We start from the raw sequence: 27,721 nt of genomic DNA, 5'->3' as shown, positions 1-27,721 counted from the left end.
AAGGAGGATCTTAGTCTGTGCCTGGTGAGTGTAGATTTTCATGTGTGTGCACACACAGGTGTGCATGCGTGTGGGAGCCAGAGGTTGGTGTCAGTTGTCTTCCTCTTTTGTTCTCCATCTTATATTTTTGAAACAGAGGCTTTCACTGAACTGGGAGCTCCCTAATTTGCTAGGCTGGTTGTCTGTCAAACCTTAGGGCTCTTCCTGTCCTTGCCTCCCAGCACCGAGGTCACAGTTACAGTCCCTAAGCCTGGCTTCTTACATGGGCACTGGGGATCAGATTCAGGCCCTTATATTTGCAAGGCAAACACTTTACCATGTAAGCCATCCTCTCAGCCCTTTGATTTTTTTTTTTTTTTTTTTTGAAGATGTATTTTAACATCCTAGCTCCATATCCGCCATGGGGACAGTTCTGTCTGTTGGACGAGCCATCCTTTTCCTGAGTCTCCATTATCTGATTCTACAGAACCAACCACCCCAGACACTGGGCTCCATCATGGCGAATCGCTTCCCTGTGGGCCAGAGGGTTGGGTGTCACTCGGGGTTACTCAGACTCCTTTCTCCGCACTGTGGGCTGTGTGGCGCCAGGTGGCTGCTGTTTTCTGTGAAGCTCCCTCTAGGAGGGAACTGGCTCCAGATTCCTTGTGTGGATGTCACCAGGAGCAGGTCCTTTCCCATTTGTGCCAATAGGGTACCTTGCTCATTGATGCCAGCACACGAGGGGGAGAGGGGGAGAAGAAGAGGGGCAGAAGGGAGAGGGGGTTGGGCTCAGGGAGGAAGGGAGAGCGAGCGAGCCAGTACTTTAGAAGACAGAAGCGCCATGATGTTATCTTGGGATCCTTACATTCTAGTTCTTACAGGAGCCCAGGCGAGTGACCCTTCATCCTCTACCCATGAGAAAGGCAGGTTCTGCATGTTGGGGAGAAGGACCAGGCCCAGAGCTTGGGGGAGGAGGAGAGGATGCAGTGCCACTGCCCTGTTTCTCTCAAGTTATCAATTTCTCACTACAGTGCCATTCTGTCTCCTTAATTTATAGTCCTGTGCTTCAGCCAGGACTCTAGAGGCAGAGGCAGGTGGATCTATGAGTTCAAAGCCAGCCTGGTCTACAGAGGGAGTCCCAGGACAGCCATGGCCATAGAGAAACCCTGTCTCAGAAAACAAAAGAGTCCTGTGCTTCATCTGGCTGGCGATCCTCTCTTCATCCTGGTCTCTGTCTCACCAAGGAGACTGATAGGTTCTCTGGTCATCACCATCATGTCTGTTTTTCAGTCACTCAAGTCTCCTACACTCAGGTTTTCCTCCTGCTAGGTTGAAGGTGAGGCTCAACTCTGTGTGTGTGTATGTGACAGAGAGAGAGAGAGAGAGAGAGGGCCAGACAGGCAGACAGACAGAGACAGGAAGACACACAAAGATCTATGGACCTGAGTGTGATTTCCTCTGGAGCCATCCACTCGGTTTTTGAGGCAGGGTCTCTCACTGAACCTGGAGCACCCCAAAGACCCCAAGACAGGATCCTCCCGACTCCACCTTCACAGTGCTGAGATTTCAAGTGAATGCCACCACACTTAATTTTTTGTGTGGGTTCTGGGGGCCAAACTCAGGTCCCCATGCTTTCTTGACAAGCACTTCACTGACAGAGCCCCCAAGTTTAACTTTTAGTGTTGTCTGAGAGTCTCTGACGATCTGTCTTTCTTCCTTACTGGTTCTACCGTCTTTATCTCTGCTCTGTTCCGTCGTGTATTTTGGGACATAGGGCTTCCTTACTCAGTCCTAAGCATGCTAAGATTTCTTTATTCTCTCTTTACAATCTTTTTTCTTCTTTTTAGTCAGGGTCTCTTTGGTAGCTCTGGTTATCCTTAAAATCACTATGTAGTTTGAGGGTAGGTAGCCTCGAACTCACAGAGATCCGCATGCTTCTGCCTCCCGAGCACTGGGATTAAAGGCATGCACTACCACATCTGGCTCATTCTAAAATTTCTTATTTTTCTGTGACTCTCAGGTCACAAGCCAGGCTAGCTGGCCTTTGAAGGATCTGCCTGCCTCTACCTCCTATCGCCCATCTCTAGGATTATAGATATGCACTCTTCACCTAGTTATTTATGTATGTCCTGGGGGTCTGAACTCAGAAGTGTGTTTCCGTTGATCTGTCCAGGCTACTGTGCTCACATTTTGAGTGAGTGTGCCTGCAGTCTCCCGCAGAATTTGTGGATAAGGCTTTCCCCGATATCCTGAGCCAGAGGTGGAACTGAGCTACAACGGTTGTGGACTCGTAAAGGCTAACTGGGTAAAGGATTACTAAGAAGGAACTCTGAGAGTGAAAAACTACTACTGGTGGTGGGTGACTCTATATAAGCCCAGAGGGATTAAACTGTCGAGCCACTGAAGGAACAGCATACTTAGGTGTGCCAAGTGACTCAGCTGTCTTGGGGGAATTCCATCCTAGTGTCAAACTGCCTGTGGAAGACAAATACACATTCCAGGGAGTTAGGTGCTGACTGCGGTGGCAGCGCCATTCCCCCATCAGCTTGTCACTATCAAGGGCTCCTAACTAGCAGGGGACATGGCTGCAAAGTGCCTTGATTTTTTTAGACTGTCTGTCACAGACTCAGCAGGCAATGCTACAGTTTCAGTTGTTATTTTTTTTTTCCAATGAGTTGTTGGCAGCTGAAGAACCGTACACAATGAGCACACACCAGTGATAGTTAAATACCATTGTTTTTATTTTATTTTAGACAAGGGTTAGCCCAGGTTGGTCTTGAGGTTGTAGTTTCCTCCTGCTTCGGGCATCTAAGAGCTGGGATTATAGGTATGTGCCACTTTGGCTGCTAGAATTAAAAAAAAGAAAAGATTTTGCGTGTGTGTGTGTGTGTGTGTGTGTGTGTGTGTGTACACATATGCATGCATGCACACGGACGCACAGCCACACTCTGGTGTGTATGCCCAAGGAGGCCAGAAGAAGATGTTGGACACCCTGGAACTGAAGTTGGAGGTGGTTGTGAACTGCCTGACATGGGTGCTGGGAACTGAACTTAGGTGCTCTTAACCGCGGGACCCCATCCAGCCCTGTGAACGTGATTCAAATACACTTCTAAAGAGATGAGTGTGTGGGGTCTGGGATGGCTCAGTTGATAATTGTAGAATCCATATAAAGAATCTGGGCACTGGGGAGGCAGAGACAGGTGGATCCCTGGGATGGCTGGCCACTGGCCTGCCTATTTAATAAGCTCTGGGCTAATGGGAGAACCTATCTCAGAAAAACGGGGGCAGGAGCTGGGCCTGGTGGCATGCATATTTAATCCCAGCACTCAGGAAGCAGAGGCAAGAACATCTCTGAGTTCAGGGCCAGCCTGGTCTACAAAGTGAGTCCTGGACAGCCAAGGCTACACAGAGAAACCCTGTCTCAAAAAACCAACCAACCAAACAAACAAACAAAAACCCAGAGGCAGGGGTAGACAGATGCTCAGTGGTTAAGGATACTGGCTGCTTCTGTAGAAAACCCAGGTTCAGTTCCCAGCACCCAAATGGCAGCTTAACCATCTGTAACTGGGGGCATCTGACACCTCTTTTGACCTTTGTTGGCTCCTCCATGTACATGGTGCACAGACATACACTCAGGCTCACACATGCGTGTATGGGTGCGCACACATACACGCTTGTGCATGCACACTTGCACACACAATTCCAGCAGACACACGTGTGCATGTGGGCGCACGCGCACAAACACACACACACACACACACACACACACACACACACACACACACACACTAATTTAATTGTTCCTAAAGAATAACAACAGGGTGTCCCCTGACCTCCACATGCACACAGGCTAAAGATGTTTTCCTCTCATCTTGTAGACATATGTAGTAGCGTTTAAGTGAAGGAAAACTCTTGGGTGCCCAGTGTGCTGTGCTTCCTGGCCCTGACTGAGGATGATCTTTGGAATCCATTCCTATCCATTCTTCAGGGTACATAAGCCTATTTCAGTCATCCTTGTTTTAACTAGGGTCCTGGACCCCCTTTCCACTTTCCCCTGCTCTGTGAGTCTTGCTGCCTTGACATCGTGGGTCCCCTGCAGCCCCTCACCTGTCTTACTCTAGGCCGGTGCTCACTCAGTCTACTCTGTGGTGAGTTGGAAGTCACAGTTTAGTGGCTGGATTCTCCATGGCAGCTCCTGAGACATCACCTCCTTTTCCTCTGTGCCTTGACCCTCCCTTTCCCTTCAGACTTCCCTGGGTTCTACTGTCTCCCTTGTCTCACTAGTGACATGGCTGCCTTCCACTGAATGTCTCCCTGATGGACCTCCTTTATCTCCTCCATCTGTGTTAGCGTGCGCACACACATCAAGCATGCCTTCACAGCTGCACCATCACAACTGCGCCTTCACAGCTGTGCCTTCACAGCTGCACCATCACAGCTGCGCCTTCACAGCTGCGCCTTCACAGCTGCACCATCACAGCTGTGCCTTCACAGCTGCGCCATCACAGCTGCGCCTTCACAGCTGCGCCTTCACAGCTGCACCTTCACAGCTGCGCCATCACAGCTGCGCCTTCACAGCTGCGCCTTCACAGCTGCACCATCACAGCTGCGCCTTCACACCTGCGCCATCACAGCTGCGCCATCACAGCTGCACCTTCACAGCTGCGCCATCACAGCTGCGCCTTCACAGCTGTGCCTTCACAGCTGTGCCTTCACAGTTGCGCCATCACAGCTGTGCCATCACAACTGCACCTTCACAGCTGTGCACATCTCTGCAGCTCTCTTACCGATGTTCACACTCTCACTGAGCTAGTCATATTAGACCATGAAGGCTGCGTTAGGCCCTGTGCCTGGGTCTTCACAAGCACACTGCAAGTAAAGACTTTGTGCCCAGACCACACAGACCACTCCAGCTCCCGTTCATCGCACTGGTGTATGAAGGAGCAGCACCGCATGGGTACTCCTGTGGCTTTTCATTTTCATTCATTTTCTGGTTCCAAAAGCCAGCAACCTAAGCTATCTCTTACTCACTGTGAAATACCTCAGTAGCATTGTGTGTGGGTGCCCTGTTTGCTCACCTCTGCAGTGGGAATGGGTGGTAGGTGACTGATTAACTATGTAGGGTGTTCGTCTCTGACCTCCTCTTGGGGCCATGTTGGCATGAACCCAGACTTGAATCTGGACCATGGGTAGTGTGCCCCAGGATACTACCTCCCTTCTGACTGTAGCCTCAATGCATGGCTCATCATGTGCATGAAAATAGCACGCACATACACACAGGGCATCATGCGCATGTACTATATGCTGTGTGACTCCTCACTTGGCTACCTAACATGGCAACCTTCGGAAGCAGTGACCTTGGCCAGTGACTGGCACATTGAGGAGGGACAAAGCAGCAACTTGGGATGAGTCTGTAGGAGATGCCCAAAACTGGCCATAATTTCCAGGAAGCCCCAGAACCTTCCTCCTCTTGCCTCATCCCTTTCTGCTTCCTCCACAGGCAGTTGAAGAGAATGGTGGTCTCCTGTTTCTCTCCTCATAGCAGCAGGGCATGTGACACCCATGCTGGGCACTCACCCCACTGCAGGGACTTGGCGTGTGGACATTAGCTCTGCCACTGTAGCACTGCCCTTTGCCTCCTTGGGTGTTTGCTCTGGGCACAGCAGTGGAGCACCATTCCTTTTCCTTGTTGCTGTGTCACGCATGGCTCAGCGAGTCTGAGAGTAGCACCCTGGTGCCTGTGGGGGCATTATCGCTGGTTGCAAGTCTGTGGCTATCTGACCAAGCGCTCAGGTGAGACTCTCTGTGCATCTGTCCTTGGCCCTCTCCTGTCCTCACTTGCTGAGCCAGGATGGTGTGGGAGGGCTGTGCTCCTGCACCCCTGGGATGGTTGTGAGGCAGGGCCTTAGGCACCGGTCCAGTGCTAAGCTCAGCATCCAGGCCTTCTCATCAGGGGAGGGTCTAATGGGCTGAGAGGAGAATTTCCCAGTTCATTGGATGCGTGGAGATAGGTCACAGCCACAGCTGTTGCCTCGTGGAACATAACTGGGAAGCATATAATTGCATTCACATAAGACAAGTTTATTAGGAGTGATTCTGTCAGTTGTGCTGGGTCCCACCAATTACATCTACCAAAAAGAGTGTGTAGCTGGGTGGTGGAAACAGGCATTTGGTGACCATCATTCTAATAGGTTCTTTTATGCTGTCCCTCATATGTCTGGAGATGGATATGACAGGCTGCGCCTAGGATTTAAAAATGGCACCCACCTTCATGTGGGAATGCTCAGGCACGTCCATGCTGGGGACAGAAAGGTTCCATCCAACTCAAGCTGCCCAGAGAAGGCAGAGGGGAGGGTAGTTGCTGTCCCTGGCAAGATGGTCAGGGCAGAATTCATCTTCCTGCCAGCTGGGTGTTGGGCAGTAAGCCAGATATTTGACATCTCTACCCATGTGGGAATGAGGTTCTGAGCTCTAAGAGCTGGTGTCTGGTGAGGCCCACTCAAGAGGCAGCAGTGTGCCCCTTCACTCTGACAACAGATGTCCCCTCTATGAGCATCCCTGATAAATAGGGAGCCAGCTGTTGAACATGATCCCTAGGTAACGTTGGTGGTGTGCACATCGGGATGGATTACAGGAAGCAGCTGCCCAGTTCTGCCTGCCAACTCTGCTCTTGGGATCCTAAGGTCGCTGACTAACAAAGTCCTCATGTAATGCCTGGGTTCCTGGCACTCAGATCCAAATGCATGCCAGGCATCTGTCACCCTGTCGGTGTCTGCCGGCATCTTGAGAAGGTGCCGCATCTCCCTTCTGTGTGAGGCCCTGAGCTGGGATGTCTCTTCTTTATGTGAGCTTCATAGCACAGATACATGAGACAGCAGGAAGTGAGCCTGGACTGTGTGGCTGTGACATCAGTGGCAGGCTCCTTGTTTCCTCCTAGCTGTGACACCCACCTCTGAGCTGTACTCCGACCTCTCAAGGGCAGACATGGTCTGGTCCCTCAGAGGCACGCCATAAGCGGTTCAACCAGACGCAGGTTCATATGCCTTCTTCTGCAGCCCTGGGATCCTCCACCAGGCTTCCTGTGGCTGAGTCCTGGGTATGGGGTCCTAGCGCCTGTCCTGCTGAAAAGCAGGTGCCCTTTGTAACTTTAGCAGCTAGACCCCATGGCAGGATCTATGCCAGTAGGCATGGGCCTGCCCCTGTTTTCAACTCAGCTGTGCTTGGCAGCTCTATACAACCACAGAGCTGGAGCCAAGTCACGTGCCCATCCCTGGCTCCTGGTACTTTCCCTTGGTTCCTCTGGCTGGCTCCCCTAGTGCATACCCCTCACCCCACTTTTCCCATGCCCTGGAGAGATCTGTCGGTGAGGGACTGGGTAATGCTTGTCAGTGACAAAGCTTCTGTGACCAACTCTATCAGCACGCTAACCCTCACTTTCTGCTTAGCGGAGCATGTCCTTCTAATTGCAGCAAGCTGTGGCCACTAGCTCCTGGCCCGCTGGGGCCCCACTTACCTGGATCACTGCTTGGGGACCCTTTCCTGGCTCGGCCATTTTTTCCCAGTGGTTCTGGATGGTCCAGATGCTAGGCTGGGAGGGCTTGTGCTTGTCACAGAGGGATAGAGAGCTGTGATTTGTCCTTGAGTGGGGGATATCTGGATAATTTGTGATGTGTTTCTTCTCAGCTCTCCTTGTCCTCCGTCATCACAGATTGTGTGTTATCTTTCCCTAAAAATGCTGAGAGTGAGTTTTGCTGGCACAGCCACCTTGTTTGCTGCTTACTGCTCTGGAAGACTTGCAGCAGACTGTGCTATCTGGGAGCTGGAGGTTCTTACTGTCTTCCTTGTACAGCTGCCAATCTCAGCTCCAGACAGAAGGGGCCTGGCAAAACAGCCCGGTTGTCAGAACTGAGCCTCGCTAGGGGCACTCAAAAGCCAGGCCTAGAAGTGTTTCTGCGGCATTTGGAGCAGACTGAATGTGGATTGGCTGCTTGATGGTATGAGGGGAAGGCGCGTTCGTCCTGCACGTGCTTCCAGGAGAGCCAAGATGGGTACATGGGCGTCAAGTAGCACCAGGTCTAAAAGGAGCCCTGTAAAGAAAGAGCACACGTGTGTGCACACACATGACATTTGGCAAAATGCTAAATTTAAACTAGATACTGACACCCAGATGTTTGCTACTGTAGCTTCAACTCTACAGTTTCTGTTAAGAAAGCTGGAGAGCCAGGTACGTTGGCTCACACCTGTAATCCCAGGATTTGGAAGGTTGACTCAGGAAGATGATGAGGTCAAGGCTAGTCTTGGCTACATAGCAAGTTGGAGGCCAGCCTGGGCTACCTAAGACTGTGTTTCAGAAGACTATAAAAGAAGGGGGCTGTCAGGATGACTCAGCCTTCCAGACGTGATGACCTGATTTTATCGCCAGCACCCACTTAGAAAAACAAGTATGGGGGTGCATGCCTGTGACCCCAGCACTGGCGGGGATGAGGGAAGCAGAGGCAGGAGGGTCCCTGGGCTCACTGCCAGCCCGTCTAACTTAATCAGTGAGCTCCAGGCAAGTGAGGGACTCTGTGTTAAAGCAGGTGGATGGCACAATTACACGCGCGTGCGCGCACACACACACACACACACACACACACACACACACACACACACACGGGGTGGGGGAGTGAAGGGGGGGAAGCTGAGACTGGGGTGGCCATGATGAACTGATTCAGCTCTGTGAACTGCAGAGACATTAAGAATGCCCATTGCTTGCTATTCATCCAGCACCAGTTTGTAGGTTATTCCAGTCCTCCTGCCTCAGTTTCCCCAGTGATCAAACCATGCTTGTAAACGGATGTTACCACTTAACCAATTGGGCTGTTTCCCTTTGATTTATTGATTGTTAGACAGTCCAGTGTTGCCATGGAGACCCAGCTTAGCCAAGCTCCTTGATGAGTCACTCACTGAATCTTCTGTGCGTGGATACACACGGCAGAGAGATTGTGTGGTGGTGGTGCTCGCTCTCCCTCCATCTCTCGTTTTTTTCCTGTTTGTAGTTTGTACTCTGTCCTCTGCAGTGCCTGAAGCCTTACTTATAATAAAGGCAAAAATGACCAGGCTTCATTTTTGGTAACTATCCAAGGGCCTGTCTCTCTCTCCATGATCAGTTCCCTCTCCTACCATGTCGCTGTGTAGCTAATCCTTTCTTTTTTTTTTTTTTTTTTTTTTTTTTTTTTTTTTTCGAGACAGGGTTTCTCTGTAGCCTTGGCCATCCTGGACTCACTCTGTCGACCAGGCTGGCCTCGAACTCACAGCAATCCGCCTGCCTCTGCCTCCTGAGTGCTGGGATTAAAGGCGTGTGCCACCACGCCCGGCTGCTAATCCTTTCTTATGTTTATTATTTCCTCACTTTTGTCATTAGCACTATGTCAGGAGACCAGCTCTTGCTCTGTCACTCTGGATGGCTCCCATACTCGTGACCTTCGTTTTGTGCTGCTGCCTCTCAAGGGCTGAGGCCACAGGGCATCATGTATTCAGTCTTCCCATTTTTCCCTTTTATGCACTTCTTATTTTATTTTTATTTTGTTTTCTGGAGCTGGGGATTGAACTTTGTGTGCCTGGATTTGTTTTTTTTTTTTTTTTTTTTTTGTTTTTGGTTTTTCGAGACAGGGTTTCTCTGTGTAGCCTTGGCTGTCCTGGACTCACTTTGTAGACCAGGCTGGCCTCGAACTCACAGCGATCCGCCTGCCTCTGCCTCCCGAGTACTGGGATTAAAGGCGTGCGCCACCACGCCCGGCTGTGTGCCTGGATTTGTATCTGAGAGCCTAGAACCCACATAAAACTACTAGGCACAGCTGCTATAATGGAAGTTCTGGGGGACACATGGGCAGCCAGACTGGCCTGACCAGTGACTTTCCAAACTAGTGAGAGACCTTGGTTCAAAGGAGGTGAATGGCATTGTTCTTTTTTTTTTTTTTTTTTTTAAGATGTACTTATTATGTAAACAGTGCTCTGCCTGCATGTACCAGGCCTGCATGCAGGCCAGAAGAGGGTACCATGTGGTTGCTGGGAATTGAACTCAGGACCTTTGGAAGAACAGACAGTGCTCTTTAACCTCTGAGCCATCTTTCCAGCCCGATGGCATTGTTCTTTAATTTCTTCTGTTTGTTTTTGAGACAGAGTGTCACCATGTAGCCTTGGCTGGCCTGGAACTCGCTCTGTAGACCGGACTGGTCTGGAACTCATAGAGATCCTCTGTCTCCACGGTGCTGATTGTGTTAAAGGCACACTACCCTCAACTGTATTATATATAATATAGTGTGTGTGTGTGTGTGTGTGTGTGTGTGTGTGTGTGTGTGTGTGTGAGAATGTTCTGCCTGCATACATGTTCATACACCATGTGTCTAGGGCCTGCAGAGGCTAAAAGAGAGTGTTGGATCCCTGAGAACTGGGCTTAACATATGACTGTCGGCTGCCATGTGGATGCTTGGAATTGAACTGGTGTCTTCTGGAAGAGCACCCAGTGCTCTTAACCACTCAACCATCTCTGTGGCACACGCGTGCGCACACACACACACACACACACACACACACGTTTTAGAGTAAAACATACTCACTGGCTGGGATTGATTTGGTCAGTTAGAAGTACAGAGGGATCAGTGTATTCAAAGACATGATGCTTTGTAAAAGTAAACAAGGTTTTGTAAAAGTAAACAAGGCAAAGAAGAGAACATCAACGGGACTGGATTGAGTGGAAAAAAAATGTGAAGTTGATTTCTACAAGAAGGTCTCATGTGGCAGGGAAAAGTAAGGCCTTGATTTGTCCAAATTTGGCAAATTTTGAAATCCAGGAAATTCACCAAACCCCACTCTAAAGAAGCAAGGAAATCCACTAGGCCTCTTACCATGAGCTGCTGAGGCCGGTCAGCAGCATGGGGCCGCACTGGTGGGCTCCTGCCACTTCAGAGGGGCAGAGGTGCTAGTAGACCGGACTTTCCTCAGGAGTACATGGACCAAAGACAATGTAGACACCGCTTAGAATAGCAGGGTGGCACACACCTCCGATCCCAGCCCCAGGGAGGCTGAGGCAGGAGGATTGTGAGTTTGAGGCCTGTTCTCTTCTCATGAGGATATACTAATACTCAAGACCCAGTCACTGTCCAAAGCACTGCTGACTGCACTGTCATGGTGGGTGGGGACAGACACTCACTCCGCAGCACCCACCCAACAAAAGTGAACGTGGCTGCAATGAGTGACAATGCACTGTAGGTGAAAGATACTGTCACAAAAAGACAGATAACTATATATTCCACTTCGAGGAAGTTGCTAAAGTTTCCAGTTTGCAGAGACAAAAGGCAGCATGGGTGCCTAGGGCTGGGATGCTAGTATCCCTTTAGGAAGATGGGAATGCTCTGTGGGTGGACATGGCTGCCCAGCCATGCACGTGTGCTTAGCATGCCCTAAACACGGTCAAGATGGTCAGTCTTGTGTTGGGTGGATTTTGCCATGGTTTAAAATGAAGATTTTTGGACTGCCGATCCTCAAAGGCAGGAATGTGGTGGGGCAGGCCTGACAGGAGCCAGAGCAACCCAAGCTATGGAGAGAGTGGGAAGGGTCATCATGCACAGGGGGTGGGCAGTGGCTCCAGGTAGGACAGCCTTTGGGGCAGAGAGAGGCTGTCCTGCTGTTCAGGGCAGATGCAGCCCACCTCTGCTGCTTAGGGGCCCGCAGGTCTCCTGCAGTGTCCTGGCGGGTAGCTGGTGCCTGTCTGGGTTTGTTCATTGGTGAGTCATTGGCTAGCCTCCTGCTGTGCACTCCAGGGGGATGACCCTGTAATTGCTTGAGTCCCTCGGGAGGTTCCTGCCTCGATCTCAGTTTTCCTGCTTCTCCTAAGCCCTGCATGCCACATTCATGACCACATCTTCCTCTTCCAGGCCCTGCAGGTCGGACTCCCTTGAGGACAGCCATCACCTGGCCCTGCTACTCTGTGCCTTGGTAAGTGAAAAGAGCACAGTGGGCTTCAAGCATATCTCTCTGTGTATTCTGTGCACAGCCGGGGTGTGGGCCCCTCTGTGACAGGGGCAGCTCCAGTTAGTGGAAGGTCCCTGGTCTTCGACCCCGGAGTCCCTGCTCAGCTTAGATAGGACTGCTAGGACCACCTGAGCCCTGGGCATGGCCAGACCTTGATAGGCCCTCTGATTTTCTTAAAGGGTTTGTATTTTAATGCTCTCTGTGGGCTGGAGAGATGGCTCAGTGGTTAAAAGCGCCGCCTGCTCTTCCAGAGGTCCTGAGTTCAATTCCCAGCAACCACATGGTGGCTCACAGCCATCTAGAATGTTATCTGACACCCTCTTCTGCAGATAAAGCACTCATATGCAATAAATAAAAAAATAAATAAAAAAAAGTTGGTTTAATGCTCTCTGTGGTGGTGGTGGGGTTGGGTATTGTCTAGAGCCGAGGAAGGGCTGCTAAGCTAGGACACTGGGCTGAGCCAGCTGCCTGGACACAGCTCTCTCATAGTGTCCCCTCAGCAGAGTGGCCCCAGAAGCACACTGGTCTCCCTGAGACCAGCTGATAGCCACCTAGGCAGGACCTGAGAGCATGTGGCACTGGGGTCAGAGTTGCTTCCTGACAGAAACAGGGCAGGTGCCTCTCCTTCCAGAGGCCACACAGGCTGGCATTGGTAGAAAACTGGACTCATTAGCTGGGTCAGTCGGGCAGTGGGTTCTGGGTCACCAGGCCTGAGAACAGAGCCCAGCTCTCTATGCGACCAGGGTGAGACATTTCTCCCTGCTCCTGTGCCCTCTTCCTTTGGAGCTTCATGTCGTCACCAGGGCCTTTTAATGAAGGAGCTTGAGCCACAGGCTCATCTTTGGTGGTCAGCTGTGGATCGGGTGGCTTCCTGCCTTTCCTCCATGACCCAGAAGACTATCTACAGAGTGGGCACTGTCTGCACAGTGGATCCCTGGGTTTGGACTACAGGCTCATGGTTAGGTCAGTGTCCTGGTTCTTGGCAGGCAGTGGGCAGGTAGTTTAACTTTCTGGGCCAAAATTGTAGCCAAGAGAATGCTGAACCCACTGTTTTATTTATGACAGCAACAAACACGTTTTGACTAAGAAGGAGCTGGGCCTTTGTGATAATATGTGCCCATTATCCCAGGACTTGGGAGGCTATGGCAGGGTGTCATGTGTTCCTGGCCTGTGTGGGCTGCAGAGTGAGACCCTCACTTAAGGCCTCCCTCTCTCCCTCTCCCTCCAGAATGTAATTAGGATTCTTGTAGCTGGTTCTAGTCTCGTGCCTTTTCTGTTTATAGTTGTGATTCCCTGAAAATAATACTTAGCCTCTCCTTTGCCCCCAAATTGAATGGTGACCACAGCAGCTCTGACTGACTGGCACTCTGGGCAGACCTTCTCCAGCATGCACGCGTGCATGTACACACATACCTCCCCCCCCTCGCTGTTTCTGCAAAGTGAAACACTGCTTATGCAGAGCTACATTGTATGTATTATGCAGTACTCCTCACCAAAGACATAGGTATTCTAAAATCAAGCACCACTATGGCTGTGCATGGCTGCGGGCTTCCCACATGGGCCAGTGCAGGAGCTGTGACTCTTCTGAGTCTGCGTGGCAGAGCTCTGTAGAAACTCAGCTGCGAGGGGCACTGGCACTGGGTGCACCTCACCATGGGGACAAGGAGTCTGGTGTTGTCACATCTGAGGGCTGGGAAATGAGTTAGGAGAAATGCCTCAGGTTGGCAACAGTGCTGGACCCAGGAAAGCTAGGAGTGACGCCCAGTTGGATCTATAGTGTAGCATCTGGGGGTCAGCTCACTGTCCTTGGTGCATTGACACTTGACTCTCAGTAAGAGGCAGGACAGGAAGAGCTCACAGATGGCCTTGGTCCTGTCTGCCCCCACTATCCATCACTAATTTTGAAATTTATAGCAACAAATTTGCTTCCTACAACAACTAGTATCTCTTTTTTTTAAAAATACAACTTATTTTCATTTATGTACATTGGTGTTTTATTGCACACATGTCTGTGTGAGGGTGCCAGAGCCCCCAGAACTGCAGTTACAGACAGTTGTGAGCTGCCATGTGGGTGCTGGGAATTGAACCTAGGCCCTACGTGTCCTCTGGAAGAGTGGCCAGTGCTCTAAACCACTGAGCAATCTCTCCAGCCCCCAACGGGCATCTTTTGAAAGCTGTTCAAGGGCCAGTGAGATGGTTCAGTGAATCAAAGCACTCCTTTCTGATAAGCCTGACAACCGTGTGACCACAGGAAACCACATGGTTGTCCTTTGATCTCCACATGCAGGATATGACATCCAACACCCCAAAATAAATAAACAAATAAATATTAAAAAATAATAACTGTTCAAGTAACTAGCAAGCATCTGAAAAGGTGCCTGTTCTAGGGACACAGCCCCGTGTGGGGTGCTGGAAGACCCAATGTTCAGAGAGCCTCGGGGTGGGAGGAAGTACTACAGAGTTCAGTGAGACTCTCCAGGGTGTGTGGGAGAACTTACCTAACAGCACAAAGTAATTGGCCAAAAAGGATTTGATGCCAGCTGGATCAGCAGTTGGGAGGGGGTGGGGGATTGGAGGTGGTGCGTATGTGATCCCTTAGGGACACAGAGGATTCCACGAAGTGTGGCCTGTCCTGAGCGGAGCCCATCTGAGTCTATACCAGGTGGCACTACTTCCCAGCAAGGCCTAACTGCCATGCTCAGGTTATTTCCAGCTGGGTTGGGAAGGGGCAGGAATCTTCAGAGGAGTGGGGCTTTCCAGTGGGGCAGTTGGGGGACAAGGCTCACTCAGGTCATTTAAATGCTGCAGCCCAGGTATGTTGCCTTGGTTTAAAAAAAAAAAAAAAAAAAGGTCTCAGACAAAGGTCTGAGGTTGTAGGAAGTGAGCAGCTGCTGAGTGGGTGCTGGGGGCACAGGGTTCCCTCCAGAAGCAAAGGAGGGGAGGTGAAGACTAATACATATCCCCCCCTCCCACAGGGGTTGTGTGAGGGGAGAGCAAAGGGCACAGACATCAACCTGCCAGGGTGTCTAGTAATGGCAGACAGCCTGCAAAGGGAAGCACTTTTCTTGAAAGAAGAGATGAGTCTTATCTGCGCTGGGTGGGTGGGTAGACTGTCGGCATGCAGACACAAAGGGTAGGAGCCTGATGTGTAAGCGAGTTAACTTTGTTCTCAACACTTACAATTTTAATTATAGAACTAGCATATGCCTGTAAAAATTGAACCAGAACCAAATATAATAAATAAAGCTATGTTCCTTACTCCATCTAGAATTTCGGTCTTCTGGGAAGATCCACAAACCCAGAGGGCTTTGTAATTAATCTTCAGAACTCATAAAAATCTAAGCCCACACAGACAGGCTGTGTTTGCAGAATGCTTACAAAGCATGTGTAAGACCCTGGGCCTGAACTCACCACTGACTAAACCAGGCACGCTGACTGTGCCTGTGGTCACAGCAATCAGGCGATGGAGGCAGGACAGCCAGGAGATGAAGCTCTGTTACAGGTCAAGTTTGAGAACAGCCAGGGCTCAGGCTAGGCTGTACCTTGTTTCAAACAAGCAAACTAAAAGCCATCCAAACAGTTACCTAAATGTAGTTCTGTGTAGCAGCCATTGAAGCTTTTTAACTTTCAGCTTGCATAAATCTGCCTCCTTTTTAAAAAAAAAAAAAAAAAAAAAAGCTCTTCTTGCTGGGTGGTGGTGGCGGCAGCGGTGGCAGCAGCGGCAGCAGCACACACCTTTAATCCCAGCACTTGGGAGGCAGAGGTAGGTGTATCTCTTGAGTTCGAGGTCAGCCTGGTCTACAGAGTGAGTTCCAGGACAGCCAGGGACATAAAGAAATTCTGTCCCTCAACCCCCCCACCCCAAAACCAAACCCAAAAAGGCCTTCTTGTTTCACCACTGTTCCAGGGTGTACTGTTTATTTGGGTGCACTCTCACCCACACCTGTGCCTCTGATGGCTTTAGGTAGTTAACTGGAGTGGGCTGTTGAGCCGTGGTGCCTGTGGTTTAGAGAGCAGCGTGTAGCTGACATGCTCATTTCCCCAGGAGGGCCAGCTAGGGCCAGAGGCCACCTGCCCAGATAACTTGTTAGGCTTGGCCGGTACAACCCTGCAGGCTGCCCCAGCAGGCTGTCTCCGTGGAAGTGGACTTTGCCTTCCCTGTTGTGTGGAGCTGGCTGGCTCCCTGCATCTGTCCCTCCAGCTGCTGCTGTTTGTAAGTTTCTCGGGTGACAAGTGGCTGCAGGAGGAGCATGATCTGGCCCTCGGACCCCTTCCCTCTGAGGACTCTGTTATCTGCACTGTGCTCCTGTGCGTAGAACACAGGTAAATGGGTACACACATGTGTACCCTCTGGCACTACAGCTTGTGAGTATGGTGCCCAGCAGCACCTCCTCCTGCAGCCCTCTTTGGCCTCCAACTGCTGTGCTGGTCGCTCTGATTGAGTGTCCTGGGTCTTGTCTCATGGCTGCCATCTGCTGGGCTCTGCCCAATCATGGATTATGATGAGCTTCCACCTGAACCGGGCCTCACAGCGCCAGCACACCTCGCTAGGCTGAGCCAGCTTTGTATGGAGTGGGGCTCTGGGTAAAGCCATAGGAGGTGACATCCTCCCATCAGTGTGTCCTGGTCATCCTCACTGGTGTGGACCTTTCCTTTCCCCTGATCACTCAGTGTGGACCGGTATCAGGAGGTGAGTGTGCGAGAACAAGGGACATGGAGAAATATGTGGCCTCTAGCACAGGCCATGAGGCCGGGCGAGTGGCCGCAGAAAGGCAGAAGCTAGCATGTGAGGCCACACTGCATTTTTGCCCTTCACTGTCTTCCTATGAGGAATGCCAGCTGCTGTGTAGACCCCAGGAGAGGCTTGGGGACTGTGTGAACCCGGAAGAGACAGGTTGTGTGCACAGAGAGCGCGGCACTCCGCACCGAGGCCTCTTGTGGCCTTAAGAACGTCTGAGACTTCCTGAGACAGCCCTGTCACCCACCGGTGCTGAAATTCTTCTTACATTCTCCTCCTCTGATCTCTGTTTAAGGTGAGCTGCAGTGATTCCCCCTGCCTCAGCCTCCTGCGTGCTGAGATGGCAGGCAAGTGCAATCTTAGCAGTTCCCCCTCTTGTCCTTCCTTAGCACAATGGCCGTGGATGATTCCAGAAAGAAGTCTCTGTGACAGGTGGCCTTCAATACTCAGGCAGGTTGGACTTCATATCTGCTTTTCCTAACATCTCATAAGACTACCCTGTTATTTCTCTCCCTTTTTCTTTTACTGCCATTACTCACATTAATTGATTTTCTCTAGTTCACCTTCCATGCCTGGGACAAAGCAGCACTGATGGCATTTTGGCTTGTTGTGTAAGTCTGGGGCTAATCTGTAGGCTGTCTTATCTGTTCCTGGCTAGGCAAACCTTTCCAAAGGGCCTCTCTTGTTCTTGGCACCTCCTACAGTTCCTCTTAGGAACTCGCTGACGGGAGTACAGATGCCCCTGGCAGAAGGCAGAGTAGAAGTGTCAGCTCGGGTGACTTTATCCTAATACATATATGGGATATTGTAAATTGACTGCGGCATTACTGTTTAATGGGGAAGCAGGTTTGTACTTGGTTAGACTGCTGTCCAGTGTTCACACAGAAGAAATGCCACGAGTCCATTACATCTCCTCATAGCTAAACATGGATGAGCTGTCACCTCGGAGTGCTGCTGGCCCTGATGGCCAAGCTCCTCTGGCTCCCACAATTCCCCTCCCTCTCTTCCGAGGGGTTCCCTGAGCTACCAGGGGAGGAACTGGATGGAGACCTCCAACCTAGGCTCTCTCCTTGCCTAACGCTTGGCTGATGGGTGTGTGCGTCTGCTCCCTTCAGCTGCTTGCTGGAGGCAGCCTCTTTGATGATGCCTGGACTAGGCACCCATCTATGAGGAATCGGTTCATCGATTTTTTTTTTTTTTTTTTTTTGACAGTCGCATTTGGTTCTCCCCTAGGTCTCTGGGCTATCCCACTTCTACTTCTTGCTCATCCAGGCAGTGTTGGGCATGGGCTCCCTCTTGTGGTGTGGGCCTCAAATTAGAGCCCTGCGCCCCAGCACATCTTACAGGCAGGGCAGAATGCCGGTTGAAAGTTTTGTGGCTGGCTTGGTGTCCCAGTCCCACCACTGGAAACCTTGTCCTAGGAGTTCTCTTTAGGGTCACCTTCATAGATTCCAGGGAGTTTCCACTACACTAGGTTTCCATATCACCCCAAAGAGCCCCCCAATTCCAGTTGTCTCTCCCTGTGCTCTCTCCCCCAACTCCTCACCTGCTTCCTCCCCTTCCCACCCCCTGCCCCAGGCCACCTGCAAAATCTATTCCATTTCTCCTTCCCAGGGTGACCCATGCATCCGTCCTCCACTTGGTCCCTCTGAGCCCTCTGAGCACTTAGCCTCTCTGGCTCTGGATTATAGCGTGGCCATCCTTTGATTAACAGCTAATAGTCACTTATAACTGAATACAACCCATGTTTGTCTTTCTGTGTCTGAATTACCTCACTTTGGATTTTTTTCTAGTTTCATCCATTTGCCTGCAAGTTTCATGATGTCATTTTCCTTTAACAGCTGAGTGATACTCCCTTGCATAAAAGTGCCACATTTTCTTTATCAGTTCTTCACCTGAGGGACATCTAGGTTGTTTGCAGTTTCTGGCTATTATGAATAAAGCTCTTATAAACATAACTGAGCAGATGTCCTTGAGGCATGGTGGGGCATCTTTTGATCATATGCCCAAGAAAATGGTACAGCTGGGCCTTGATGTAGATTCCCAATTTTCTGAGAACGTGCCAGATTGATGGTCATCATTGCTATACACAAGTTTGCACTCCCCTTGCTCCACATCCTCGCCAGCATGAGCTGTCACTTGTGTTGTTGATCTTAGCCATTCTGACAGGTGTAAGATAGAATCTCAAAATAGTTTCAGTCGGGCATAGTGGCGCATGCCTTTAATCCCAGCACTCTGGAGGCAGAGGCAGGCGGATCGCTGTGAGTTCAAGGCCAGCCTGTTCTACAAAGAGAGTCCAGGACAGCCAAGGCTACACAGAGAAACCTTGTCTTGAAACCCCACCCCCCCCCAACAAAAAAGTTTTGATTTGCATTTCCCTGGTGGCTAAGGATGTTGAACATTTCTTTGTATTTCTTGGCCATTTGAGATTCTCTGTTGAGAATTCTCTACCCCACTTTTTAATTGGATGGTTTGGTTTGTTGATATCTAGTTTCTTGAGTTCTTTATATATGTTTGATATTATCCCTCTGTCAGATGTGGAGGTGGTGAAAATCTGTTCCCACTCTGTAGGCTGCTGTGTCGTCCTGTTGACAGTGTCCTTTGCCTTAGAGAAGCTTGTCAGTTTCATGAGGTCCCATTTATTAATTGTGGATCTTAGAGCCTGGGCTGTTGGTGCTCTTTTCAGGAAGTTGTCCCCTGTGACAAGGCGTTGAGGGTTCTTCCCCACTTTGTCTTCTATCAGGTACAGTGTATTTCATCAGCCCTCTGCTCACATGGCTGGGGCCCCTCTGGTCACCAGCCGCAGCCCAAGGCTACAGTGGATTACGGATGACAGCTCGCACAAGCCCTCATTAGCATGCCAGGGCAGGACAGGAAGAGCTAGCTGCTTAGGAACTTCTAGACCATGAACCAAATGTTATAAGGAGCTGCATTGCGAAGCACCATGAAGAATTAGGGACTAAGACTAAAAAGCACTTGTTTCTTATCTCACAGCCCAGCGGCTGTGCCTTGAGCAGCAGGGTCCCCTTCCTAGAGTGCCCCTGTGGCAGGGGGGAGGGAGGGGCAGCTGTTCTCTGGGCTGCCGGGACTCAGTCCTTAGGCCTGCTTGCCTATCACTGCTGGTTCATGTGCGGCCCAGGCACACTTGGCCTTTTCCTGTTGACTTGTTCACCTTAAGCCCCCATTTAGTGATGGTCCTGTCCCAAGAGGCCTGGCTGTTGAGTGCTACTGAGCCATGACTTTCCTGGACACAGCTAGTGGTCTGGAAGCAAGGAAGATGAGCTCGGGACGGGGCAGGAACCCTCTGTCCTTCATTGCGTTGTGAAGACAGGCCTTTTCCAAAGTTCCCGCTACATACACCTCCACCTTCCATCTGAGCACTACGTAGCTGTTACAGGGCTTCTGATTGGGTGGCGGGCCTGGCCAGACCCAGGCTTCATTCTGGGCACTTAGATAAGGACCTTTTTCTTGTGAGGCCCATTTTTGGCACTGGAGCAGGGCACATGGGTACTTGATGGGTGTGGGGAGGAGGCTGGGCCTTACTCCAGGCCACACCCCTGCTCTGCCTCTGGCTCAAAAACTAGTCTGGTGGGATCAGGTATCAGGGCCTGGGTCCTGCTCCTTGCAGCAGTGGGGATAAAGGCCAGCCCACTCTGCCTCCTGACACCTTTGGGGCCACCACCAGTTCTGCTGGGCACCTGCTGCCTGTACAGGTAAGGGTGACTGTGCTCCAGCCCCACCTTGTTGAGGTTGGTGTACATACATGGTACTGAAGGGGAGTCATGGAGGCATCTCTGAGACCCTGCTGTCTTAGGTCCACCTTTTGATGTGTGGCCCTCTCCAGATCCCCCGCTTGCACCCTGGCTCTAAATGAGGGTCCTCCTCCACTCTGGTTTCTGGGCCTGTGGCTTTTCCTTGCCCAACTTCCAAAGCAGGTCCCTCCAAAACTTGAGTGAGTGACACTTGTCTCTCATGGCCTGCTGGCCTCCTTCAAGTGCATCCTTTGGGACGCCTGCTGCCGCCGCCGCTGCTGCCACTGCTGCCATGGTAGCAGGAGTGCCTCATCTCTTCTGTGCAGACAGATGTCACCTAGTGAAGGAGATGACATAGTCCGGCTGTGCCCTTGGAAGGCAGCAAGGCTAAACTAAAGCCCCGAGTTTGACTGGCCCTGGGCTGCGCAGGGTGGGAAGGAGCACAGCAGTGCCTGGCATCTTCCTAATGCTCACACAGCTGAGCTAGCATGTTGAGTGTACTGGGTGGATGAACCATGCCTTTTGGTTAATATCCTCCTCACGTTCTTACCCTGCTCACGGGCGAATGCCGAGTGTAGGCTCACAGTGTCGCTGTGTGGTTTAGGCGAGTGCTGTGTGCTGCTGATATCGTTCATCCTGATGGGCTGGTGCCTGCTTGCATGACGCTCTCTCAGCTCTGTTCTCACGCTTGTGAAAGAGCTCTTGGATAACCAATATTTGGGCAACCAGGCTCATGCTTGCAGAAACACACTCTTGGGGGTGCCACTTGCTGTCTTTTGATGAGCCAGTGTTTCTTTTGAACCCCACCATCAGCTGCAGTGGGGTTGAGGGAGGGGTGTCCATTCACTGGGCCTGAGCAGAGCTGTGATCTTGGGCCTGGCACCCACTTTATTTTTAGGTGCCTGCTCAGGGCCCATGAGTGGGAAAGCACTGTGACCTGTAGGGCCTTCAGTAGGGTCTGTTTTTATACTGCAAAATTACCCACGTCTTTAAGAAAGAGAGAACTCTGAGATATGTTATGTATGTGTGGGGGAGGCAGTAGTGAGTTCCACTTTTGCTTTGTGGAGTGGAGAAGCCCTTGGATTCTGTCTATCCTTGCATTGCCAGTTGGGAGGGGACCCTGGATACTAAAGGGTGTCAGAACTGTAGGTGAATCATCTTGTATCTGACCATCGCACTCTCAAGTGCAGGCTTGTCTTAGAAGTGGAGTGTGAGGGCAGATCCCTTGTCTTAATTAGATGCTAACTCTACTCACAGGGCCACAGGCAGTCAGTCATCCAGCAGGCTACAGATCAGTGTGAGGGGAATGTTAAAAAGGTTCCTTTCTGCCAAGGTTCAGCCCTCCCTGACCCTCAGGGATCCATCCTGATGGGTACCCGAGCCACAGGTGCCACCAAACCTATGGACGTGGTGCTAGCATATCCACAGTGCACTTGAATTTAAAGATTATGTGCACAAAGAAACAAACAGTAGCTAACAACAATCACTAAGAAACGTGCAGCATGCTATAATAAAAAGAATTTCAAACATATGTCGTTCACACCTGGAATTTTGCATTGCTGTTTTGAACCATGGAAGCTAAACCATGGGAATGGGGTCGGGGGAGGGGAGGTCTTACTCAGAGTCACCACCTCACCGTTTCACAATCAGGTACCAGGTAGTGATGATTGTCATGCCAGAGGGAATGGTGGGAATGGGTGTGCACAAACATGTCCTGGCCCCCAGGAGCAGGAGTAACAAGGCCTGGCTTGGGTTCAGAAGACATAGCTGCACCCTAGCCCCTGAAAGCGCAGGGTGCTGGGAGGCTCCAATGAAGCCATAGTATAAGACAACAAGAAAAGAACGTTCCTGGGTTCTTAAAGCTACACAACCATCTTGGCAGACTCTAGAATGCACATCCGGTGGCCAGTACGAAAGGTGGATGGGGCAGCCTCACTGCCTTCTTCTACATTAACATCTGTGGGGCAGGCAGTCTCCCTCTCTTGTGCTGGGCTGGGCCTTTCTGCAGTACTGAGCTGCAATCTAGCACCATGAGTGTGTGTGTGTGGGGGGGGGAGGGAGACACACACACACACACACACACACACACACACACACACACACACACACACACGGCCTCTCAACATAGCCCTGGCCGTCCTGGAACTTGCTCTGTAAACCAGGCTGGTGCTTTCCTCCTGGCTGGACAGGTTAGCTTAGGAGTATATACAGTACGTAGACAACACAGAAGGCCCATTAGTATTGTTTGTCAGGCAGGAACAGTGGAAGAAGATCCCCACCCCCAAAGCAACAGAAACAGAACCAGTGTGCATCCTCAGGGTGGTGGCGACTGTTCGGCCACTGATAAGGACACATACTAGGAGCAAGGGCTGTCGAGGCTGAGTGCTGTCAGCAAGTAGAACCGGGCTAAGGGGAAAGCTGGCAAGTGGCTGTGGCCACTGGGGTAGGGAAAGTAAAGGGCTGACAGAGCCTCTGCCTCTGAGGCAGTGCTTAATACTGACTGACGATGCATGCTACTTCTGGGATTGGGGACAGGCCTGGGACAGCTCTGATCAACATATGGCTCTCAGGACTCCACCTACTTATATTTGATCTACTCGGGATGCAGTTCATCTTGGAGCGTCTGTCAGGAGATAGGCAAATTTGTGTCCTTCCAAGTACATGGCGTGAGCAGGGACATGGCTGTGGGGCTGTTTGGAGCCCAGAGGGACTAGGCTAGCTGTGGACAGAGCAGGGACATAGGCAACAGGCAGAATGGCCAAGTGGCCTTTCTAGATAGACAGCAGGGGACATCAGAACCCCTGTGACTGGGGACTTGGTGCTGTGCCAGGCAGTGGCTGCCGCTGCCTCTGCCTCAGATAGCTGTGACGGGGAGGGGACAGGGAGCTTTCCTCCCTCTGCCAAGTGGGAACAGCAGGGCCGGCAGCCACCAGCCAGGCTGGTGGGACTCCCATTCCATGAGCTTGCCCTGGGGAACGCGTGCAGGAGAGTAGATGAGAGAATTGTGCCCCTGCTTCCACACTGCCTTACCCAGAAAAATGAGGGGTGCTAGTGGTCTCAGACTTGGGGACCTGTGGCTGCTGCATCCTATATAAATGTGATGAACCTCAAGGGGCCCACCGCCAGGGACCAGTCTGTTTTGCAGCTCCTCTGAGACCAGGCTGGCTTGGGGATGCAGGGAGCTGGTGCTCTCATCTCTGTGTCTCTTCATCAGAGTGTGGCAGCCTCAAACTTTTCCTCTATAGAGCAAACTGGCCCTGAATTTGAAGAACCCGAACCATCTGTTCACCCTTCCACCCCACCCGCTGGGTGAGAGACTCTGTGAACAGTGGCCTCTGGCCAGTGTAGCTCTGCTGGGACAGAGCCACCTTTCCCCCACCCCCTTTCCCGTAAGCCCTGTATTTTTAGTAGGTGACTTTGTGGAAGTAGGTGACCCGGCACCTTCAGGGAGGCACCAAGCGCATTAAGACTGTTGGTCTAACTGGGCAGGAGGGGGAGGTGACAGAGGGGGTAGCCTCTGCCAAGGTCACCCTGCCTATGCAGTCTGCTCCCTTCTGTGGTGGTACTGTCTGTCTGTTCTCAGTTCTCAACCCACCAAACCAGAATCTTTAAAGCTCAGTGCCACTGTTTTCCAGAGGGTTGCATGTTATTTCAGGAGCACTTTGTTTCCAAGCTCCATATTGAGGCTCCATTCCTGAAGAGAGATGTCAAGCAGAGCTGGGACCCCCTGGGGACCCTGTTGCACACAGTGGCTTTCTTAGTGGGAGTACCATTCTTAAACAGGGTGCCTTGCTGCCTCAAGCCTCCTCCCAGCTCTGTGATCTTTTTTTTTTTTTTTCTCTTTAAAAAATTTATGGTATCTATGGTGTGTGTATGTGAGTGAGAGCAAGGGGGTGAACGTGTCAGGGCATGTGTGAGGGGAGTCAGTTCTTTCCCACATGCGGGTTCCAGAAATAGAACTCAGCTCTCCAGGCCTATATGGCAAACACCTTTACCCTGCTGAGCCATCTTGAGGGTCCTCGGCAGCCTTTAATGGAAATTGTTTATATGTATATCACATACTTCTCATTGCGTGCACACACACACACACACACACACACACACACACACACACACACACACACACTTCAGAAATACTAGATTTCAAGTTTCCTTACTGGCCTCTTTTCCAAGCAGTATTTTGGAGTTCTGAGCTATGAGGTTTGAACTAAGGGTCAAAGAGCCCTCTGCCAGAGTGGTGCCTTGAGGCCAGACAGCTGCTGGGACAGGTGCAGAGTGTACCTGGTGACAAGGAGCAGGGCTGTAGCTAGAGGCCACTGGCACCCCTCCCCTCCTTGGTCCTCCTTGGGCAGGTTCCACAGCTGCAAAGCTGTAAAGACCTCAGGGTGAGCACCACAGAGCAGAGCAGGCACGGTGAAGTCTCCGGCCTTCCTGTCCCATTCTCTTACTTAAAGAGTACAACAATGGCCTTACTTAATAGAATAATTAGCCTTTCTCTGCATTGAATGTCAGTGCTCTGAGCCACAGGAGGCTTTGCTTGCACATGGACTGTCATGTGTGAATTTTTAGGGTGTCCTTTCTTGTTCTCTGAGCACTTGTGGGAGGCTCTCTTGTTCTCTGCTATAGTACAGAGGACCAGGCATCCCAGGCAGTGTCCTTTCGGCCCTGCTGGCTGGTACCATGTAAACTATTAGTCTGTCCAGCATGGAGTAATGCTAGGTAGGGTCTAGGTTTGCACTGGGGCATGCTGAGATAGGGGACCCCCATCCTCTTACAGCCTAGAAGGAAATGCATGTAAAAATGTAAAAACTGGCCTATGTGAAAATCTCTCACTCACCTTGCCTTTGAACCTTTTTATTTTGAAACCTAAGAAATCTTACTCTGTACCAACCAGCTTCCCAGAGGCCAGCAGTCTGACAGGGCCTGGCCTGGACCCTGTTGGCTCTGTCTAAGGCACCTTTGAAAGGCCCATCACGGGAGGAGATGATCTCTTTAGAAATCATACTTTCATAAACAAATTTTTAAAATAGTCTCTCCTTGGCCAAGGTGGACCATCATGTTCTTGGCTCCACCCTACTCCGAGAATCCAGGTTGAGCTAGGAGTGCTGGCTGGCTGTGGACCCATCTCTGTCAAGCCTTTTGTCCTGCTGCTGAGAAGGTGGCAGCACAGGTATTGAGGTGTTTTTGAAGATGAGCACAGGCAGGTGAGAGGCAGGACAGGTGCAGTCCTGGCGTAGCATTCTCATGCCTGTCGCTGTGTGGCTCGGCCAAGGTGGCACAGTGACGGCTTGAATTATTTATAGTTACTTTAGTTTCTTACTATGTTTTCTATCCAGCCTTTCTCTAGACAGTTGAAAAAAAAAATAAAGGTTTTCCAACGTGGTACCTGTAATTCCAGCACATAAGAATCTAGACAAGAGAATCCTGAATTAGATGGGGGGCAGAGGAAAAATGGACAAGATTTCTCACGTATTAGGCAAGGCAGTGGTCTTGGAGGTAGCTGAACACACATGCCTGCCCTGTGGACACGTGCATCATGCTGTTCCTCCCTGGGTCAGCTTCTCCACCATCATCACCACATCTCCTTGTGCCAGCACGAAGAACAGTGCCTGTACTTCCTAACTGTAGAAGGCAGTGGCCCCCACTCTACCAGGGCGTGTGGGCAGTGCAGGCTGTGAGTCTCAGGGGCGCCATGAGCATGTCCCCAGGGGCAGGCTGGTAACTGGTAGGGTCATTTGCAGATGGTGAGCACTTGAGTGTTCAGCACAGGGGCCTCGATGTGCAGAGGCCCTGTGTGGGGTGGGGGTGGTAGCTGGTACCTGTGTGGTCATCACCTTTCACCCACAGCCACTGGTAGGGTTTAGAGCTGAGAAGTACAGGCCAAGCCTAAGTACGTGGGTGCTTTGTATGTCACATTGCTCTGGCTTTGTTGTTTTGAGTTAGGGAAACTCCCTTTGAGATACTACAGGGACAGAGTGGACAGCCCTCGGCAGTGATTGAGGAGGGCACCTCTTGGGACAGGAATTTGTTCTGTTACATAGGTTATGGTGTTCCCATGGCAAGGCACACAACTTGGAGGTGGCAGAAATGCTGCTGTGAATGAGGCTGGAATTCAGGGAGCGAAGCAGGATACTTCCTATGGGCTATCATGAGTGTCAGAACTGTTTTGTCTGAAGGAATCGCTTCTTCCCGAATGCCCCTCTAGGGCAGGTTTCAAGCCGGTAGCCCAGTCATGGTGCCAGATGTTCCAGGAGGGGCAAGTTTCTGTCTGTCAGTCACACACAGCATGATGCTCCCATGCCACAGTCAGGGAAGGAAGGGAGGTTGGAGATGGATCTGGGACACTCCTCTTCCAGCCTTTGTCTTTCCTGCCAGGTCTCTTCCTTACTGCCGTGAGTTGGCCTCCACAAGCTCATTGAGGCTGTCTGCATCCGTCTCCCTGCTGCCCCTGTGTCTGCTTACAAAGACCCCATGGTTGTAGACACAGTTGGCCAACCTGTGCTGACACACAGCTTCTTGGAAACCTTAGTGCACATCTTTATCATTCTAGCATATAGTGCTGGGCGCAGGGGCCGGGGGGCGGGGGGAGGAGGGAGGGAGGTCCACGCTCTCAGTATCCTTCACAGATACAGTCCAGGGTGTCTCTCCTCTCCTTTGTGCTTGCCTTTAAGGATGGCTTGGGGTGATCACATGATCACCAGCTGCCCAGCCTGCACCTGGAGAGACCGTTCAGCACCCTGGAGATCAGGCCCCAGACTCCTGGGCTCACTCCATGGCCTGTTTACTCTTTGTTTGGTCTACATAGTAACTTCATTCCCCACGTGTCCCCATGTTGTTGGAAGGGCATTTTATCAGCTGGGTCCCTGAGTTGCCCAGCTGCCTTGCTCCTGGATTCTCTACCATCATTGTCTGCAGCACAAGCTGGGCACGGTGGGTCTCTGATTCTGTGCGTGCTTGCTTATGTAAAGAGGGGGAGGGGAGACTAGGTTGAGGAGCTGAATGGAAGTCACTTCCTTTTGGTGTCTGTCCAATGACTGGGTCCCTGCAGAGCCAGGCTGAGTGGGACACAGAACACTCACCTCATGCACAGGTGATGGCCAGAGGGCCCTCTAGCCAGTACCAGCAGCAACTTCTGTTCCTTACTGGAACTGCAGGTTAACAACTGCCAGTCCAGAGGCAGAGTGGGAGGGATGGGCGTGGTGAGAATCAGGGAAGCATGGGCGGGGCTGGGAGCACCAGC

General features: G+C 51.2%; 1 protein-coding gene across 5 annotated transcripts in view; it reads left to right on the top strand.

Moving 5' to 3' along the window:
- Agpat3 (1-acylglycerol-3-phosphate O-acyltransferase 3) overlaps positions 1-27,721 on the top strand; it is a 78,408-nt gene that overhangs the window by 11,484 nt on the left and 39,203 nt on the right. For 2 of the 5 annotated variants that reach the window (XM_051153354.1, XM_051153353.1), the window contains one exon: positions 11,895-11,955. The exons of 1 other annotated variant lie outside the window; for it this stretch is intronic. The gene's annotated coding sequence lies outside the window, so the exon portion shown is untranslated. Of the gene's footprint in view, positions 1-11,894; positions 11,956-12,794; positions 12,955-20,419; positions 20,443-27,721 lie in introns of those variants that run through there. 2 more of the 5 variants (XM_051153355.1, XM_051153357.1) reach the window with 2 other exon arrangements.

This window comes from Acomys russatus, chromosome 11, assembly GCF_903995435.1.
Source record: "Acomys russatus chromosome 11, mAcoRus1.1, whole genome shotgun sequence".
Lineage (NCBI taxonomy): Eukaryota > Metazoa > Chordata > Mammalia > Rodentia > Muridae > Acomys > Acomys russatus.
This window is presented reverse-complemented; position numbering and strand designations above follow the sequence as displayed.